This window comes from Ornithorhynchus anatinus, chromosome 1 (genome assembly GCF_004115215.2).
Source record: "Ornithorhynchus anatinus isolate Pmale09 chromosome 1, mOrnAna1.pri.v4, whole genome shotgun sequence".
NCBI classification, from domain to species: Eukaryota; Metazoa; Chordata; class Mammalia; order Monotremata; family Ornithorhynchidae; genus Ornithorhynchus; species Ornithorhynchus anatinus.
The window spans coordinates 92,963,873-92,984,112 of NC_041728.1; the positions used below are offsets into that span (position 1 = coordinate 92,963,873).

Here is a 20,240-nt window from a genome sequence, read left to right on the forward strand (position 1 = left end):
GGAGGGAGAGGGGAAAGGAGGGAGGAGGGAAAGGAGGAGGGAGAGGGGAAAGGAGGGAGAGGGGAAAGGAGGGAGGAGGGATGGGGAAAGGAGGGAGGAGGGAGAGGGGAAAGGAGGGAGGAGGGAAGGGAGGAGGGAGAGGGGAAGGAGGGGGAGGGAAGGGAGGGGAAGGGAGGAGGGGAGAGGGAGGAGGAGGAGGGGAAAGGGAGGAGGGAAAGGAAGGAGGAGGGAGAGGGAAAGGAGGGAGGAGGGAAGGAGGAGGAGGAGGAAGAAAGGGGGAGGAGGAAGGAGGGGAGGAGGAGGGAGAGGAAAGGAGGAGGAGGGAAGGGAGGAGGGAGAGGGAAGGGAGGGAGGAGAGGAGGAGGAGAGGGGAAAGGAGGGAGGAGGGAGGGGAAGGAGAGGGAAGGAGGAGGAGGGAAGGAGCAAGGGAGGAGGGAGAGGGGAGGAGGGAGGAGGAAGAGGAGAAAGGGGAAAGGGAGGGAAAGAGGAGGGAGAGGAGGAAGGGGAAGGGAGGAGAGGGGGAGGAGGGGAAGGCGGAGGCTCAGACGCCTGCGCAAAAGACTCCAGGGAACGTTTGATTTTGTATGGGATTCCAAATCTGCCGCAAGGAGCGAGCGGAGCGTGTTGTGTTGCAGCGGCCGCTCGGAAGGCGCGATCTAAAGGGGATTTAAGCGGCAGCGACGGCCAAGACGTAGGCGGATCCACCGTTCACCTCCATTAAATATACTTCTCTTAAGCCCCCCGCCCCCCTTCCCCACCCGTTGAGTTGGCTCATTTCGCTTTTAGTGGCCGTGCCCAGCGCTTTAACTGTAAGTGTCAACTCTCGCCGATTTCGTCGCATTTCTTTCGGCCTGTGCAAAAGCAGCCCAGGTCGGGGGGATGCTTTGGACTGCGCTGCACCCTTCGCTTCTGCACGGAGGCGGTGGAGGGCAGGGTGACGCTCGCCTGGGCTGCTGCGAGCGCCTTCCGATTGGGTTTTTTATGGGGAGAGGACTTGAAAAGAGGCCCTCGACTTCAGATTGATTTTTTTTTTTTTTTTTATGGCCCTCGACCTCGTAGCGCGGTGGGAAAAGAGAGCCAAGGGTTTGCATGCGGAGTGGTGGATGGGCAGGAGGGGGGTCTTTTTCTGCAAAACACCAGGAGGTGGGGGGACCCCCGCAGTAGCCTCTTATTTGCAATAAATAGAAATCTTGCTGCAGGCTTCAGGAGCTGGGCTGCTGCTGCTGCTGCTGCTGCTGCTGCTGCTGCTGCAGAAGTTGTTCGGTGGGTCCGAGATCCGGAGCCCGGGACGGTCCTGCCACCGCTTTGCTGCAGAACCTGTGTTTCTTCCTGGGAAGTGGCCTGCATTCATTCAAATTCATAGTATTTATCGAGCGCTCACTGTGTGCAGAGCACTGGGCGAAACGCTTGGTAATGTGTTCGCCTAAGGGACAGTGGAAAGTAAAGCGATTGGGAGGGAAGGGGGGGGGGGAAATTGGGTGTCAAATGTTGGTGCCTGGGAGCTGTAGGAGTTTCATCCAAACCACGACCTCTTTGGCATTTATTCCTTCACTCAGTCGTATTTTGTATGAAAGGATGATTTATTATTGTTTCCAAAGATGCAGTGTTGCTTTCGACTCCACCGTGTCTCCTCCCCTCTGTGAAACCCATCCCTCCTCCTTTCTCCACCGTTCACACGAACCCCAAATGATTTTCGAGATGGTTTTGAATGTACAGTTCATTCAGTCGTATTTGTCGAGCGCTTACTATGTGCGGAGCACTGGACTAAGCGCTTGCAAGGTTCAGCTCATTCAGTCGCATTTGTCGAGCGCTTACTATGTGCGGAGCACTGGACTAAGCGCTTGCAAGGTTCAGCTCAATCAGTTGCATTTATTGAGCGCTTGCTATGTGCAGAGCACTGGACTAAGCGCTTGCAAGGTTCAGCTCATTCAGTCGCATTTGTCGAGCGCTTACTATGTGCGGAGCACTGGACTAAGCGCTTGCAAGGTTCAGCTCATTCAGTCGCATTTGTTGAGCGCTTACTATGTGCAGAGCACTGGACTAAGCGCTTGCAAGGTTCAGCTCATTCAGTCGCATTTGTTGAGCGCTTACTATGTGCAGAGCACTGGACTAAGCGCTTGCAATGTACACTTCATTCAGTCGCATTTATTGAGCGCTTACTATGTGCAGAGCACTGGACTAAGCGCTTGCAAGGTTCAGCTCATTCAGTCGCATTTGTTGAGCGCTTACTATGTGCAGAGCACTGGACTAAGCGCTTGCAAGGTTCAGCTCATTCAGTTGCATTTATTGAGCGCTTGCTATGTGCAGAGCACTGGACTAAGCGCTTGCAATGTACACTTCATTCAGTCGCATTTATTGAGCGCTTACTATGTGCAGAGCACTGGACTAAGCGCTTGGAATGGACAATTCGGGCAACAGAGACCATCTCTGCCTAATAACGGGCTCACAGTCGAAAATCCAATTTATAGATTTTAAACGAGGGTTTGATTAAATCGCCTAGGGAGGGAAACCTGCAAGGTGACAGGAATCCTCTTTGAACTCTTGGCTTTTTGTGACATCCTCAACCTGCTCATGATGGCCCAAAATAATATATAAAACACCCACGGTAACAGGCAGCGGTGGGATACTTGCTAAACAGTTTACATCCCAGGATAGACTGCTCATAGGTGTAAATTTGGAAATTCTTCATCTTTGCTTTTTTTTTTTTTTTTTTTGCTTCTGCCAAGGAATAAAGGTCATTGTTTCTTGAGTTTAAACGGATTGTGTGGATAGAGAAACCCAAAGAGCAATCTCTGCAAGGTCATATCCCTTTTTGAAAGGCATATTGGAAAAAAATCTTTTAGTGTTTTCTTTGAGGTTTTTTTTTTCAGTGTTTGATGTGCTCCCCTGACCGCGTGTCTAAGTCACCTGTAAAATAGGAATTTAAAAAAAATCCATATTTGCACCCATCTGTGGGTTGTAATGCTTGGGCAGCTGTAAGAAACTGCACGTAAAGTGGTGTTCTGCCCTACAGTGGGGACTGGAATGAAGTGAATATGCTGGTGGCTGGAAGAAAATAAAAAACACGCCAGTGGACTAATCCTGTCATTGAGGAAGAGAGGGAACATGCAGTTATATTTGTGGAGATGCAAAGAGAAGCTACAGCTTCGTATATTGTAGAGACAAATTGGAAGGAGAAGAGAAAGGGAAGTAACTTTGTTTGAAAACCAGGTTTGGGTCATTTTATGCAGCGACCCAACTAATCCACCCCAGTGCACAACATTTCATAGGACTGCCATCCATGATGGATTGCAATCAAATGTTGCATGCATGAATTTAAATTGGTTGCACTTATAATATAGCTAAGAACAGCGCCGCGCTCTACAGAGCTTCAGGCCAAACGGCTTAATGCATCGTAGAGAAATAAATATGGGAAAGAAGTTGTTCACTGTTCTGTAATGATTTCAGCTGCCAGATTGGAGAGAATAAATCATATGAGAAATGAGAAGAGGTGGTTATTGGGAGGAAAAGAAAAGATTCAATCTTGCCTTTAACTCAAAAGTGTCTAATCTCCTCTGTAAAACCCATCCCTATTCCTTTCTCCACAGTTCACACAGACCCCAAATTATTTTCAGGATGTTTTGAGCCATGTACTAATGAAATCCAAAATACAATATTTTTCCCTGAGGCAAAGTTTTAATCTTTTTTTCCCTACACTTCTGAGCCTCACTCCTGGACCATTTGCTTACAGAAACCAGTACCATTTTCAACATCAGTTAATGTTGATTGATGGCCACTGGGTGCGTGCCATTCTGCGGGTTCTGTCCTCAGTGAACACAGCCCTGGGGATGGAGGAGAGTGAGAAGAAAAGAGGAAATTGGGTGTCTAGGCATCGGAAGGGTAGGTGCCCGGGGCTGGTGATCAGGCAAGGATGGCTTTGGCCCATTCTGGAAAACGGCCGGCTCAGATCCCACTGGATTTAAATGGAGATATGGGATTAGAACAGTCCCTTTTATGAATCAGTCCATACTCTGCGACCACTGCTGCAATTCCTAAAATGACCCAAGTTTATTCCTTCCCAGCCCTTTTCTTATCTCAACCCTTGGAGCTCCTCAGTAAAAATCCTCTTGGTTTCTTTGTAGCATTTCTCTCCCCTCCTTCCCCACACTCCCTCTTACCACTAACCTTTTCCTGCCCTTCTCTTTTACAATACAGTCCTCCCCACATTACACCCCCTACATCTTCATTTTCCCATTGGAGCCTTTTCCAATCATGGCATTTCTTTCTTCCCTTCTCCCTGGACTTTTCCTATCTTCTGCCACTTGATTTTCCCCCTCACCTTCAGTCACCTCAAGCCAGCAACTAGAGACACTGCGGCCCTGCCCACCTCTCCGCCACATGGTGCTGCGGAGGTTCTGCCACATGTTTCCTCAATATTCATGCTCTTGGACAGCAGGAATGGGGCTAAACCATGCCTCCTGCCTTTATAGCAATCATCTGGAAGAAGCCACCTGCAGAGAGAGAGAGATGGTGGGAGGGGGGACGGTTGAGGGGGATGAGTTGTTTGTGCTGGACAATCTGCAGAGGTGCCACATGGGGGAATCATGCAGATTTTTAAGGCTGCACCAGCATCTTGCGAAGACTCAGGAGGTTCAGGCTGCTGATTATGAAGTTGAAAACATGACCAGATATTGCTCTCCCCTGCTTTTTGGGTGGAGATTAAAGTGATGAATTTGTCCAATATTCTACCTTCAGACAAGTGATTTTTCTCTCCCTTCCCCAGATGCCACTACATATCATTTTAATACTATGGTGGGCTGTTGTGGGGTGCGGGGGTCATCTCAGACTGAATAATAGGGGTGTTTCTGGGTTCCCCTCTGCAGTATGAGAATGTGAGTGCTTAGTAAATGCTCTCTGGAGATTGATAACATCTTGGGGTTTGCAGTTTAACTGATAACAATTATTTGAATATCTGCTTTTCCTTTCAGTGCCTATGCTTCAGAAATGTTATGGACCGATTCATTTTACCTCTGTTCCTTCCACATTCTATTCTTTAGGTGATCTACCAGTTCCTAATCTAGGTAGTGTTGACATAGAAAGCCCTGCTGCAGATGGGACTGATATATTTACTTTCAAATTCCTCTGCAGAGAACACTTGAAGGTTTTCTAGTTGCTTTTTGCTTTGCTTGGGATTTGATTTTTTCCTCGCCCAGCTTAGCAAACTCCCTGCCATCTTCCTTCTATCGTGTAATTTCCCCACGCTCAATTCCTCTGAAAGCTTTATATTTGCAAAGCTGTTCGTATGATTTTCTATTAAGAGCAATCAGTGTGAATTCTAAAGACTATTTGGTTACTTGATCAGGCTTCTAAAATGTATAATTTGTCAGCTTTAAACTTTTTTAAATCTTATGAAATAGTATATTCCATTTTTCACTTAGGTCTTTTTTTTAAAAAAATATATTTTTTAATTATCTGCATACATCTAACAAGACAAGTTAGTGATATGCATGCATTCATCTTCCAAAGGCTGAGTTCATTGCGAATATGTACGAGAGATAAATTTTTCTGTACTCCAATTACACTAGTATTCAAAGAGCACTGGCTTGGGAGTCAGAGGTTATGGGTTTGAATCCCAGATAGACTTGTCAGCTGTGTGACTGTGGGCAAGTCATTTAACTTCTCTGTGCCTCAGTTACCTCATCTGTAAAATGGGGATTAAGACTGTGAGCCTCATGTGGGACAACCTGATTACCCTGTATCTACCCCAGCACTTAGAACAGTGCTCTGCAAATAGTAAGCGCTTAACAAATACCAACTTTATTAATTTATTTTGGGGGGAAAAAAACTACTGCTCTTCTGCACACTGCAAATAATGTATCTGCAGATAGATTATCATAAAGTTATAAATCGATATATATTTATAGCTTTATAAAGCTATAAAGCATAAATCTATGATATAGATTATCATAAAGCTCAAAATAGGGTTTATGGATATTTATATAAAGGTTTAATCATTATAATTCACCATATTAAATGAACTAAGAGATAATCACTTCTTTAGGGGGAAAAAAACCCCTTTAAATTGATGCCTGTGATTTCTTGAATCCAGCCTTTCTCCCTCTACTTTAGATGGGACAAAGTTGGTGAGAGTGGAAAAACAATGCTGTATCTCTGAAATACCATACACATGTTGTTATTGATTGATGTTGTTTTGGATTGAGTATAATTGGCTTACTCTTGAGTAAATCCAAATACACTGAAAGTTTCGTTGCTGTGGTTTGATTCATTGAGAACTGTATAAATGAGGGGCTCCTAGGTGTGCTTTAAAACTATACAGTGAAGGGAAAATAATGGAGTAGCAAATCACGGAGGAAATGTCAACATCTTGACGCTTTAATAGTAGGTTGCTTGTGAATGTATTAAAAAGAAGTTCTATACCCTTATCAACAAATGTAAAGCCTGCAATCAGAGTAATTTAGCTCGACTCTTAAACCATTCGGTGGTTAACCTAAAATCTCACCTCAGCCCAGAAAACAAATATTCTGAACATTTTTGGTTTACACTAGCTGGAAAAAAAATAAAGAAGAATAGGATTAGATAGTATATGTATTATTATGCAAACTGATGGGCCCATTGCCTTCTGACCTCAATTTCTAAAGGAACCGTTCACTAAATCCTTTCACTCCTATTCCCTCCCACCCATTTAAGATCAGTACACCTGAGTAAATTAGTTGGGGGGGAAAGTCTAAAGGCTAACTTTCGGTTCTTTCATTTGCAAATGAAGTCTTTAGTAATGTTTTGTTTTATCAGATTGTTTAAAATTCTGTCAGTGAAGAGCTTTCTTTGAGTTAGTATCTGGCTCCTTTCCTCAGGATAATTTCTGCTTGCTAATCTCCCACCCATTAAAGAGTGGAAGATGACTTAATGTTGGGTCCTGATTATAATGTTTATTTCTGGCTTTTTGAAATGTTTGTTTATGAGAGAAATATGCTGCAGTACTTTGATCTAGAAACTTAAGGTGGGTAAAAAAGCCATACAGATAAACCTGAACTGAAAAGTAAATGTGTGTGTTAAGAATATCTTTTTACTATAAGCCAAACTACTGCAACTTCTCACAGTTGGAAAAAAAAATTATGTAAAGTTGGCTGCTTTCACCAATGACATAAATAAAAATGGGTACGATACAATTTTGGTATTTCTGAAGTTTATATATGAGAAATTTGTTTGTGATAGGGAGAATGAGCTGTCTTTTGGGGCCTGATGATCTAAGGAGAAATATAATAAATAATGTGGAAACTTTATTCCAGAGTCCCTTTCTCAAGCTTTAGCAGTATTCTCTTCAACTTTAACCATTTCTTTAGTTATCTCATGTGGGTATATTTACTACTTTCCCAGTTTTGTTTTTATATATCAAATGAGTATTTTTGTGTATTTCTCTTCCAAGCCAATGTATTATCGGTTGACTCCGTTACTTCATCTTGTGTCTCTTTCCAACTTATTTTGTGATTAATCTTACTGAAATATTGGGTTGTGTGCCAGCATATGAGTGGGAAAGTCTTCTGAGATCTATTTTTTTTATTCCTTCCCTCTCAGGTTTTAATTGTAAAAGGAAAAGATATATTTCCAACCTGTCCTGCTAACCAAGGGAACATTTCCAAGAGAAGCAAGCGAGGTTTAGTGGATAAAGCATGGGCCTAGAAGTCAAAAAGACCTGGGTCTTTCAATCCTCTCTCTGCCACTTGTCTGCTCTGTGACCTTGGGCATGTCACTTAGCTTCTCTATGCCTCACATTCCCTCATCTGGGAAATGGGAATTAAGAGAGTGAGACCTATGTGGGACAGGGACTGTGTCCAACCCCAGCTTGTATCTCCCCCAGCACTTTAGCTTGTATCTACCCCATCACTTAGTATAGTGCCTGGAACATAGTGCTTAACAAATACCATCATTATTATTATCAAGTTCTTTTTGAGTCATCCACAAAAAAAGACACTGGATCTGAAACCTCTCCTGAGAGCCTGCTCAAATTAAGTTCTGATTACTCCACATCCTTGTTAGACAGCCAGCACATCCTTCTCTGTGTCAGACCACAATGGTCCTACCCCTGCTGTCCTTCACACACATCAAGTTTATTTCAAAAGTATTCTGTGCATTTAACCAGACCTCTATGTTCATTTGCATCCCTGTGCTTTCTCTCATTGTGTGTTTTCTCCCCCGACCCCTCTATTGGATTTAGCTGTAAAATTTTCTACTAGTTTCTTCCATTTCCCCATCAGTATTTCTGTTCTTTCTCCTTTTCCATGATCCTTTTGCATCTGCTCTGCTGTTTTTTCAACTACTATTTCCCAAAGCAACAGCGGAATCTGAACTTGATTTTCTTCCTATTTCACTGGAAAATCCCTGTGCAATTTGGTTGCAAAGGGTTTTTTTTTTTTTTTTAGAAAAAATTAGGCTTAAGGGAAAACTCCATTTTACATAAATTTGACCCGTTAGATATTGCTTCAGAATGAATCATAGGGAGAACCATTATCTATTTTTTGAGGACTAACCCTATGTGAAGCATTCATGGAGGAGGAGTGTGGCCTAATGGAAGAAGCCTGGGCCTGGGATTCAGAGGACCTGCGTTCTAACCCTGGTTCTGCCGCTTACCTACTGTGTGACATTGGGCAACTCACTTAACTTCTCTGTGCTTCAGTTACCTCGTCGGCAAAATGGGCGTTCAGTTCTGTTCTCCATCCTGCTTAGACTGTGAGCACCTTATGAGACCTTATTATCTTCTGTATACCCCAGTGCTTGGCACAGAGTAAGGGCTTGACAAATGCGACAGTTATGATTGTTAGGTGTAGTCCTTTAAATATAAAGTGAAATAGAGAATTAAGGCAGTTGAGTGCAGTTATTCAGGGAAAATTGAATTATTGGCAAAAGGGAAGTGAAATTAGAATTTGGATCCAATGTTTGGCTGTGGAGGCTTAACCTGAGGGAAATTATAGGCAGGCTGTATATTTACAGAGATGGATGTTGCTGCATTTGGAATGTGTGGAAAGTTTTTAGATTGTCCTGTTAATGATGTAATAGTTGGCTCACAAATGCCCCCAGGAAAGTTTGGTACCTGGAATTGTTGAAAGAGTGAGAACACTGGTCTTCAGTATAATGCCAGCCAAAAAAAGAAAGAAAAAATAGTAATTGCTGTCAAGCCGAGCCTAGGTATGTTCCTGAGACCAGAATGTATTCATGAGTCTCCACCTTCTCCCAAACCCATCATTTTAAGTACATCTTGGATATTGTGGTGTACATTCCTGCCTAGTTTGTTTAAATACTTAATTCCACAAATTCTAGCAACAAATGAAAGCCCCAACCCTTAATGGAGCCGCAGGTGTGCCACATTCAGCAATGACTTATGAAAACAGGTAAGGGCACGGCAGTTTCTGCTCCTTGCTGAGTTCTTACAAAGATATTCTCTTCAGTAACCACATTACCCTTGCCAGTTTCTAGCAATACATTCATTCAATCGTATTTATTGAGTGTTTACTGTGTGCAGAACACTGTACTAAGCACTTGGAATGTAAAATTCGACAACAGATAGAGACAATTCCTGCCCAACAACAAGCTCACAGTCTAAGAGGGGGAGACAGACAAAACAAAACAAGTAGTCAGGCATCAATACCATCGAAATAGATAAATAGAATCATAGATATATACACCTCATTAATAAAATAGAGTAATAATATATGCGACCATACACAAGTACTGTGGAGAGGGGAAGCGGGTAGAGCAGAGGGAGGGAGTAGGGGCAATGGGAAGGGGAGGAGAGACAGAGGGAAAGGGAGGGCTCTGTCTGGGAAGGCCTCCTGGAGAAGGTGAGCTCTCAGTAGGGCTTTGAAGAGGGGAAGAGAGTTAGTTTGGCGGATGTGAGGAGGGAGGACATTCCAGGTCGGGTACGATGTGGGCCGGGGTCGACGGTGGGACAGGCAAGAACAAAGCACCATGAGGAGGTTAGTGGCAGAGGAGCGGAGTGTCACGGGTTGGGCTGTAGAAGGAGAGAAGAGAGGTGAGAGATTGTACCAGCAAGGTAGCAGTTTGGGTGGAGAGGAAAGGGCGGATCTTGGCGATATTGTGAAGGTGAGTCCAGCAGGTGTTGGTGATGGATTGGATGTGTGGGGTGAATGAGAGAGCAGAATCAAAGATGACACCAAGGTTGCGGGCTTATGAAACGGGAAGGACGGTAGTGCCAGCCACAGTTTTGGGAAAGTTAGGTAGAGGACAGGGTTTGGGAGGTAAGATAAGGAGCTCAATCTTGGACGTGTTGAGTTCTAGGTGGCGGGTGGGCATCCAGGTAGAGACGTTCTGAAGGCAGGAGGAGATATGAGCCTGAAGGGAGAGGGAACAAGGGAGGAGATGTCGATTTGGGTGTCATCTGCGTAGAGATGATAGCTGAAGCCATGGGAGCAAATGAGTTCATCAACTACATTCATTCAATAGTATTTATTGAGCGCTTACTATGTGCAGAGCACTGTATTAAGCACTTGGAATGTACAATTCGGCAACAGATAGAGACAGTCCCTGCCCAGCGATGGGCTCATGTGGCTCAGGCAAGGTAAATTAATAAAGCATATCACCCCTACTGGAAAGAACAAATCCAGTGCACACCTGCTAGTGGTAGGATCCAAATCCTCCCAGAGTGCTTCGTAAATAGGCATATTAGATTAGTCTCTTGATTACTGGAGAGTTAGCAGTGACTTTTGGCAGCATCCTTTGGGTCTAAGCAGTTTAATTCAGGAATGATCTGCTCTTTCTGTTTGGTGGAGCCTCTAGAAAATGAGTCCTTCCACATTGACCTGGGAACAGGGAAGCATCATGGTTTAGTGGGTAGAGTACAGGCCTGGGAGTCAGAGGGACCTGGGTTCTAGTGTTGGCTCCACCATGTCTTCTGTGTGACTTGGGGCAAGTCACAACTTCTCTGGGCCTCAGTTACCTCATCTGTAAAATGGGGATGAAGAGTGTAAAGAGTGTGAGCCCCATGTGGGACAGAGACTCTAATATGAAAACTTGTATCTACCGAAGCACTTAGAACTATGCTTTGCATAAAGTAAATGCATTACAGGTACCGTAAATTGGTATTATCACAGGTTTTGTGAAGTTTGTGTTTGTCAGAATCCACATACAGGGAAGACAGTACACCAACAGCATCATCAACTGGAACACAAATGGCACTCAAGCATGTATACACATAGGGAAGCAGCATGGCCTAGTGGAAAGAGCACAGGCCTGGGAGTCAGATGACTGGGTTGTAATCCTGGCTCTGCCATGTATATGCTCTGGGACCTTGGGTAAGTAATTTAACTTTGCCTCAGTTTCCTCATCTGAAAAATGGGAATTCGATACCTATCTTCCCTGCTTAGACTGTGGGATCTAATTATCTTGCATCTATTCCAGCACTTCGTATATGTGCTTACTGGCAGGGAATGTGTCTGTTTTATTGTTGGATTGTAGTCTCCCAAGCACTTAGTACAGTACTCTGCACATAGTAAGTGCTCAGTAAATATGGTTGACTGATAAGTGCCTAACAGAGACCACGGTGATTACCATTATTATTACTGAGCCAACACCAATTAGAAATCTAAGCAAGGGAAAGGGAATATTTTAAAAATAGACTACATCAATATCTTGAGTACACAAAGAAGCCTCTCAGTATCTGGGGGATTCTCCAATAACCAGAGTGTACTTAAGGCATTTGGTCAGGTCAATTGAACGCTTGGATTGTCTTAGAGTTTTTAAAATTGCGCCTGAAGAGAGTGTACTTATTGTGGGGGTCATAAAATGTCAAAGCAATATTTTGTGTTAGTTTTTTTGGGAAAAAAGCAATATGCATTAAGAGTATTTGAACATTTAGGGGCAATTTGAATTCAAAAAATGTATATCAGTTGATTGTATTTGAACTCTCACTGTACTAAGCACTGTACTAAGTGCTTGGGAGAATACAGTATAATAATTAGTAATAAGCATTTACTGTTGGCGGAACACTGTATTAAGCTCTGGGGTCTTTTCTTATGTGGTCGAATTGTCTCTGACCCATAGCGACACCTTAGATACATCTTTCCCAGAAAGCCCCACCTCCATCTGCAATCGTTTGGTAGTGGATCCATAAAGTTTTCTTGGTAAAAAATATGAAAGTGGTTTACAGTTGTCTCCTTCCATGCACTAAACTCGAGTCTCCGCCCTTGACTCTCTCCCGTGCCACTACTGCCCAGCACAGGCGAGTTTTGACTTGTGGCAGATTGCCTTCAACTTTCTAGCCACTGCCCCAGCTAGGAATGGGTAGGCCTCTGCTTGACTGTCCCTCCCATAGACAAGACTGGTAGAGTACTGGAAAATTTCCAGGTGTGACCCTGAGAGGGATAACTCTGGGGTGGATGCAAGTAAATTGAGTTGGACACAGTCTCTGTCCCACTTGGGGCTCACAATCTCATTCCCCATTTTACAGATGTGGTAACTGAGACATAGAGAAGTGAAGTGGCTTGCCCAAAGTCACAAAGCAGACAATTGCCAGAGCCAGAGTTAGAGCCCATGACCTTCTGACTCCCAGGCTTGTGCTTTATCCAGTATGTCATGCTGCTTCTTATAGCAACTCATTTCTGAAAACTCTGTCTTAAGTTGAAATCCTTGAAGTCAGAGCCAAGTTTCTCATAGGAACAATGTTATAAATGGAGGACTGGTTCTTTAAGTAGGGTCAGTTACCCTATTCTTAGCGAGATCAGCCAGAATTAAATACTCGGGCAATGAGAGATAAGTGATAAGTACATTGACATATTTATATTGGCATCATAGAGGTTCCGTTGTCATGTCATTGACTTTCACGTCAGTGGAAAAAAATGGATGTCAGCCCTCCCTGGTAACCTCCGCTCCAAGCTTTCATTCATTCACTCAGTCGTATTTATTGAGTGCTTACTGTGTGCAAAGCAGTGCACTAAGCACTTGGAAGAGTACAATCCAACAAAAAAGACACATTGCTTCCCACAATGAGCTCACAGTGTAGAAAACTCCACATTCCATTCCCCGCTGTCTTTAAACTTTCTTCTCCTTTCCCCTCCCCATTCTAGTTTCAAAAGTTGTTTTATCATTTCCCACCTCTGCAGTGGGGCCTAACTCCCTCAGCTAGGGCACTAAAGGAGTCAGGCTAGTGTTGTGGTTGAAACCCATGTGTCATAAAGCCAAAGTTCAGAAATATGTAGGTGCCATTTGTCTTAAATGGAGGACTGACTGAATTATTGTGAATTATTCCCATCAGCCATATGGAAGCCCAAATTATTTCTAAGTCATTGATATGTGGAAAGATCATGGCCTCACGCACACAGAGTCCATTCGGGGTGGTCATCCTTCAGTCATTGGCTTACTCTATGAGCCACATCATGGCTTTACAACAGTGCTTCCTAACTGAGGCCAAGGATATGTTGAAATGTCCTTGAAATGTTAACACTTTCTGACTTTTATGGTGTTTGTTAAGGGCTTACTGTGTGTCAAACACTGTTCTAAGTTCTGGGGTTATTATATTATTATTATCAAGTGCTGTCGAGTTGTTTCCGTTTCGTAGTGACTCTGTGGATATATTTTTTCCAGAATGTCCTGTCTTCTTCCATAAAGCCCTGGGGTAGATGCAAGTTAATGAGGTTGGACACAGTCCTTGCCCAGAATGGGGCTCACAATTTAAGTAGGAGGGAGGCTAATTAAGTGTTTGGAATGTACTTAGGTAAATGGTAACTAATTTATGCTTATAAAAGACTGTAAACTTTATAACAGACTGCGCTCATTGTAGGCAGAAACGCATCTGTCAACTCTGTTGTACTCTCCCAAGAGCTTAGTACATGCTCTGCACACAAAAGGCTCTCAGTAAATACCACTGATAAGAGTAGACACATTCCCTGTACACAAGGAACTTAGTCTAGAGGGCCAGACAGACATTGATATAAATAAATCACAGATATTTGCTTAAGTGCAGTTGGGTTGAGGGTGAGGTGAATAGATTTGATCTATATATAGATTAACTCTGGACCACATGGGTCTTGTGTTCAGGAATTAGTACAACAGTTTAGTCTACTCTTCAGAGCAAAACAATGAACTAGTCAAGAGAACTTGGTTCATTCTGAGAAACTATTTTACCCAGTCTAATAATAATAATAACTGTGGTATTTGTTAAGCACTTACTATATGCCAGGTGCTGCCCTAATCGCTGGGGTAGATCCAAGCAAATTGGAAGGTCTATTAGAAAATTCAAAGGTTAGCTGTCGAATAATGATTAAGAGCCCAATTCTCTCCCTTGTCCAGACTAGTGGGTTTGAAGAGTTACGGGCTTCCATTTAAAAAATCTTGTTATATTAAGGGGCAGCAGGGAGAAAATTCCTCATCAAAGATCAGGTGCTGCTTCTCTACCCTTGTGATAGTTCACATTGCCCCAGGAACAGAGATATGTAGCCTGAAATTGAAGAAGCAGGGCAGAGACCCAAAGCACATCTGATTACACTTTTGTTAATTATGCCTTTTGGCTTTATCATGAACCATAAGGGCCCTATATGTAGCCTGACTCCCCTACTAGACTCTGTTCCCTTGTAGACAGGGTTCCTATCTTCTATTGCAGAGTACTTTCCCACACACTTAATTCAGTGCTCTGCACAGAGTAAGTTATCTACAAATACCATTGAATGTGTAGGGTAAAGATACAAGATAGGGTAATTCTGCACTTAAAATGCTTGTCACCCTTCTTCATCTCCCTGATTTGCTCCCTTTATTCACTCTGTCCCCAACACCTAAGCCCCACAGCACTGATGAACATATTTGAAATTTATTTATACTGACGTCTTTCTCCCCTTCTAGACTGCAAGCTTGTTGTGGGCAGGGAATGTGTCTACTAACTTTGTTGTATTGTACTCTCCTAACAGTAGTGTTCTGCACAAGGTACATACTCAGTAAATAGGATTAATTGATTGACTGATAGTATGAAAAGCGATATGGACTAGTGGATAGAGCACAGACCTAGGAGTCAGAAGGACCTGGGATCTAATCCCAGCTCTGCCACTTGTCTGCTCTCTGACCTTGGAGAGGTCACTATACTCTGTGCCTCAGTTACCTCATCTGTAAAATCGGGATTAAGACTGAACCCCATCTGGGACAGGGACTGTGTCTAATTTAATTAGCTTGGATGTACCCCAGCGCTTAGTAGGATGATAGTAAATGCTTAACACCTACTATTATTTTTTTTTAAAGAAACCATAGAGGGAGTCCTGGCTTAGGCATGGCTGGGGCATTCTGTAGTCCATCTGGGTTCATGCCCAATTGAATCAGAAAAGAGGAAGTTCTTTCCCAGCTGTTTATTCAGTTGGTATTCATGCATGGTTTCTCATCTGAAAGGGAAAGAAATCTGTGCTTTAAAAAAACACATTTGAAAGGCATTTGTAATTTGTCTCCACAATATTAATTAACATAAAATGACAACCAGTAATGGCACATAACGGAAGGCCAAAAATATGGGTAAAATATAAATGTTCCAGTTTTTAATATAGACTGCTATTCAGCATTCTCAGAAAAAGTATATTTTAATTCACCAAAAGAGGCTGATTTCAAAGTAGTACCATATATAGGTAAAAGGCCACCTCCTTGGACCACTGTACCTGAGATTGTTTATCAATTTAATGCATGCTTTATTGAGAACACAGAAATTTGAATTTGGGACAACTTGTTTTGAAAGTGTAATAGCTTAGAATACATTAAGCCACACTAGATTTTAAGACTGGCTATAGTTTCTAGTCATGGCCTAGTGAAAAATGCATGGGCTTGTGAAGCAGAGGACCTGGGTCCTAATACCAGCTCCTCCAATTTCCTACTGGGTTACCTTGGGCAAGTCATTTAAGTTTACTCTCCCTCAGTTTTGTTTCCTATGAAGTGGGGATTAAATACCTGTTCATCCCTCCTAATTAGTCTTTGAGCCCCAAATAGAACAGGGACTGTGTCTGACCTCATAACCTTGTCTCTACCCCAGTGCTTAGATCAGTGCTGGACACATAGTAAGTACTTAACAAATGCCATAATTATTTATAATGATAAAAATATTACTTATAAAACTCATAAGCATTATATATGAACTTCTTTCTAAAACTTTCATTAGAGACTGGCAATATTAAAATAATTTTTGTATGTATGTATGAAAATGGATAAACTTGAAAGGTAAATAAAGCAATATAATTTTAAAAAAAGGCATATTTTAAGTCATTCCCAGCCATTTGTATCTGTGGTTTGTTTTTTGTTTTGTTTTTAAATGATGGGTAGCAGTAAATAAAATGTCTTTTGTTTTTCATTTTAAGACAGGGCAGATCTAATTCAAATAATTGCTTAGGGTAGAACATATATGTAGCATTTTTGTCAATCTTAAAATAATATAAGTGGGTAAAATACTCTGGGTTGATTGGGATGGTTGTTTTCCATTCTCAAGAGTTTCTTTGGGAAGTTCTTTTCTTCCAGCTGGGTTTAGGGAGAAGCAAAAGGGATCCATCTCTGGTGTTCTTGGGTGACCTCAAAGGCAGTCTTATATAACTGGTTCTACATGGCCCTTTTTTCACTTGCTTTCTCAGCTGGAGATCATGAGTGTGGGTTGCCACTGCACAGATGCAGTGTTTGAGCTCAAGTGGCTTGGAAACTCATTTATGGCCCCATACAAGTGCTCGTTTAGGCTGGGTACTGTAGGATGTTTGAACTCTTAGGTAATCTCCCGCAATGGTGTTCTGAACTGTCTCTCCTTAGCTTCTTTTAGAACCTGGGTACTTTGGGAGAGAATCAAGAGTCCTGACTGTAAAAGAAAAGAATGACAGGTAATCTGTGACAATTGGTTGCAAGCCTGGCCTATTCCAGAGACACCCGTCGTCAGGCTCAGCACTCATCCGCTCGAGGGGAGATTAGTGTAATGCTTAATATTTGTTGAGCAGCCATAATATTTATGGCACTCAAGCGCACATAAGATGTTTAAGAGGCAATTCCGGACCTCATAACTCCCGAGCCCTTCCCCTGATGTGGTTGGTGGTATTTAAAAAATGGTTTTTGGGAAGCATTTTAGCTGGGCGTTGCCTTCAGATATTTTGATTTTGATTTTTTTTTTCCTTCCCAGGCTTCTGCACACTTCGCTTACTTCAGCGTGAGTGTCATTTTCCCTCTCCTTGGCAGATGCACACTCTGCCCAGGCCTAATTTAGGAAGAGGGCAGTAGCTGGGCAGAGAGAGATAACAACCAATCTCCCTGATGGGCCCTGAGGAAGTATATGCAGTACCCTCTTGCAAAGGGAAGAATTGAAAATTTAAAGAGGGAGGGAGGGAAACATTAATTTCTTCCAGCGTATTCCACATATTTTTCTAAAGCTTAGTGAAACATATAGGTGCCTGTTGTATGATCCCAAAAACCTGTTCCTTTTCTTTATTTTCCTCTTTTATTTGGGGAATACCTATTTGCAAGTGAATTCCCATTATTTATGACCTAATTTTTAAAAATCAATAGTTGAGAGAATCATTTCTATTGAATTTAAAGTGCACTTATTGTTGTACCACATGCCAAGGAAAAATAACTTTAGAATCAATGCCAGGTTGTATTTTCTGAAAAATCAATAACAGCCAATGTGAAGAGAGGATGCTGTAATTATGGAATACTATATCTTTGGCTCCCTTCAAAATCCTTTGGCCAATTTATCAAGATATTTTTGCAGTTTTGCATGTATTACTCAATTGGAGAGGGGCGGGGGAGTTTTACCTCAGCCCTCCAATTTGCTTTGGATATAATATGACCAGGTAGTGAAGCTTTTTTTTTTCCTTTTGTGGAGCTTTTTCATGAAGTCATTTCATATTTAACCTCAGAGAACGTAGGCAGACTCTGTATAAACGGATGGATTTCTACTGAAAATTGCCGCTTTAGATAAACTCACCAGACAGGATTAGACTTCTCAGAGCTTAGAAAATGCCATTACTGGGGCAGAATGACGGTATATGCCAGAATTCTCTCTCTCAAAACAGGATGCTCAAGGATGTGTATGGTGGATGCCTCATTGACATCATTAAATGGTTAGAGGGGTACCATTGAACATCCTATATACCTCCCTAGCGTCCTTTCAGTGTAGCTCATTGTGGGTGGAGAACGTATCTGCAAATCCTATTGTATTTGTACTCTCTCAAGTTTTAAATACATTGCTCTGCACACTATAAGTGCTCAGTAAATGCCGTTGATCTATTATGGACCTTATATCTATGATTTGATCCACTTCTCTCTGGAATCTGTTGATATTTTTTGCTTGTGGAGTTTCTCAGGTCAGTAATTCTATTCATGACTATGCTGGCTGTGAAAATGTCCCTTCTTTTGTTTTGGTCCTACTTCAATGCTCAGACAAGCAGCATGGCTCAGTGGAAAGAGCCCCGGCTTGGGAGTCAGAGGTCATGGGTTTGAATCCCGGCTCTGCCACTTGTCAGCTGTGTGACTGTGGGCAAGTCACTTAACTTCTCTGTGCCTCAGTTACCTCATCTGCAAAATGGGGATGAAGACTGTGAGTCTCATGTGGGACAACCTGATGACCTTGTATCTATCCCAGCGCTTAGAACAGTGCTCTGCACATAGTAAATGCTTAACAAATACCAACATTATTATGATTATTCAATGGAGGTCAGTTCCTTCTAATGTTGTGGGATGTAAGAACAACATTTCTGTGTTCACTTTCCTAGTGCCTTACCTTTCAATCAAGCATTTGATTTTTTTTTCAGATCAAGGAGTCATAAACCTTTCAGTCTGTGCTCATGTAGAAGCTTCTACATCACTGAGAATATTGTGATTGTCCTTCTCTAGCTAAAAGAGAACTATTTTCAGACAGGCCAAGGGACTGAGATATGGAAATGGTCTCTCTCTCCAGTTTTCTCTTTTGCTTCTCCTCCTCAATCTATCAATCAGTAATACCATTGAGTACTTATTGTATGTTGAGCACTGACTTAAGTGTTTGGGAGAGTACAGTAGAGTAGGTAGACATGATCCTTACCCTCAAGGGGCTTACAATCTAGTGAGGGGGATAGATGCTGAGAAACAGGTAGGGGAAGCAACTGAATAAAAGAATTTGTGTGGGGGTGGTGTGAGTACAAAAGTGCTTAAGGGATATGGGCTTGGTACATAAGTGAGGAAGTTCATTCAGTTGTGTTTTTTGAGCACTTATTGTGTGCAGAGCACTGTACTAAGTGCTTGGGAGAATGCAATATAAAAAAAAAAAACAGATGCATTCCCTGCACACTGTTTATAGTGTAGAGCGGAGGGGAGGGAGGCAGATAGGATGGGTAGATGAGGAGTTGGTCGGAGAAGGCTATCCTGGAGGAGATAGGATTTTAGTAGAGCTTTGAAGATGGGGAAGGAGTTCCAGGCACAATTGAGTGTGTGAGCAAAAGGTCCACAAGCTCTCTTTGCTCTATGACTTTCTAGCTGATATTCTACTTACCCTGCTCTCCTGCTCCACCATAACTATGACCAGTATCATTATCATCAATGGTATTTATTGAGTGCTTACTGTGTGCAGAGTGCTTTACTAAGTGCTTGACCAATAGCAAGCCAATGTATTTTTATTTGAGAATTATATCGTATTATTACTCCAATTTTTGTCAATAAGAAGGATGATATTTACCTATCCAAGGCAGGCTATCCAAGGCATCTGTACTTAATTCAGTCATATTTATTGAGCGCTTACTGTGTGCAGCAGCACTGTACTCTTGGAATGTACATTTCAGCAACAGATAGAGACAATCCCTGACTAACAACTGGCTCACAGTAAACCTTCCCTTCAGGTGAAAGTGAAAACCAGGAATACTATGAGAACATAATCCTGCTTTAATAATAATAATAATAATAATAATGTTGGTATTTGTTAAACACTTACTATGTGCAGAGCACTGTTCTAAGCGCTGGGGTAGATATAGGGTAATCAGGTTGTCCCACGTGAGGCTCACAGTTAATCCCCATTTTACAGATGAGGTAACTGAGGCACAGAGCAGTTAAGTGACTTTCCCACAGTCACACAGCTGACGTGGCAGAGCTGGGAGTCGAACCCATGACCCAAAGCCTGCTTTGACTTAGTCCCATTCAGAAGACTAATATATGTAATAATATGTAATAATAATTGTGATATTTGTTAAGGTCTTACTTACTCTGTTCCAGGCACTGTACCAAGTGCTGGGGTAGGTACAAGGTGGTAATAATAATACGATAGTATTTGT

The 20,240-nt window shown here is 42.4% G+C and overlaps 1 protein-coding gene across 1 annotated transcript in view; it reads left to right on the top strand.

Annotated features, from left to right (window-relative positions):
- Window positions 1-571: 571 nt before the first annotated feature.
- Window positions 572-20,240, top strand: part of VSNL1 (visinin like 1) — a 169,372-nt gene continuing 149,703 nt past the window's right edge. The window contains exon 1 of the mRNA XM_029076178.2: window positions 572-809. The gene's annotated coding sequence lies outside the window, so the exon portion shown is untranslated. The remainder of the gene's footprint in view (window positions 810-20,240) is intronic.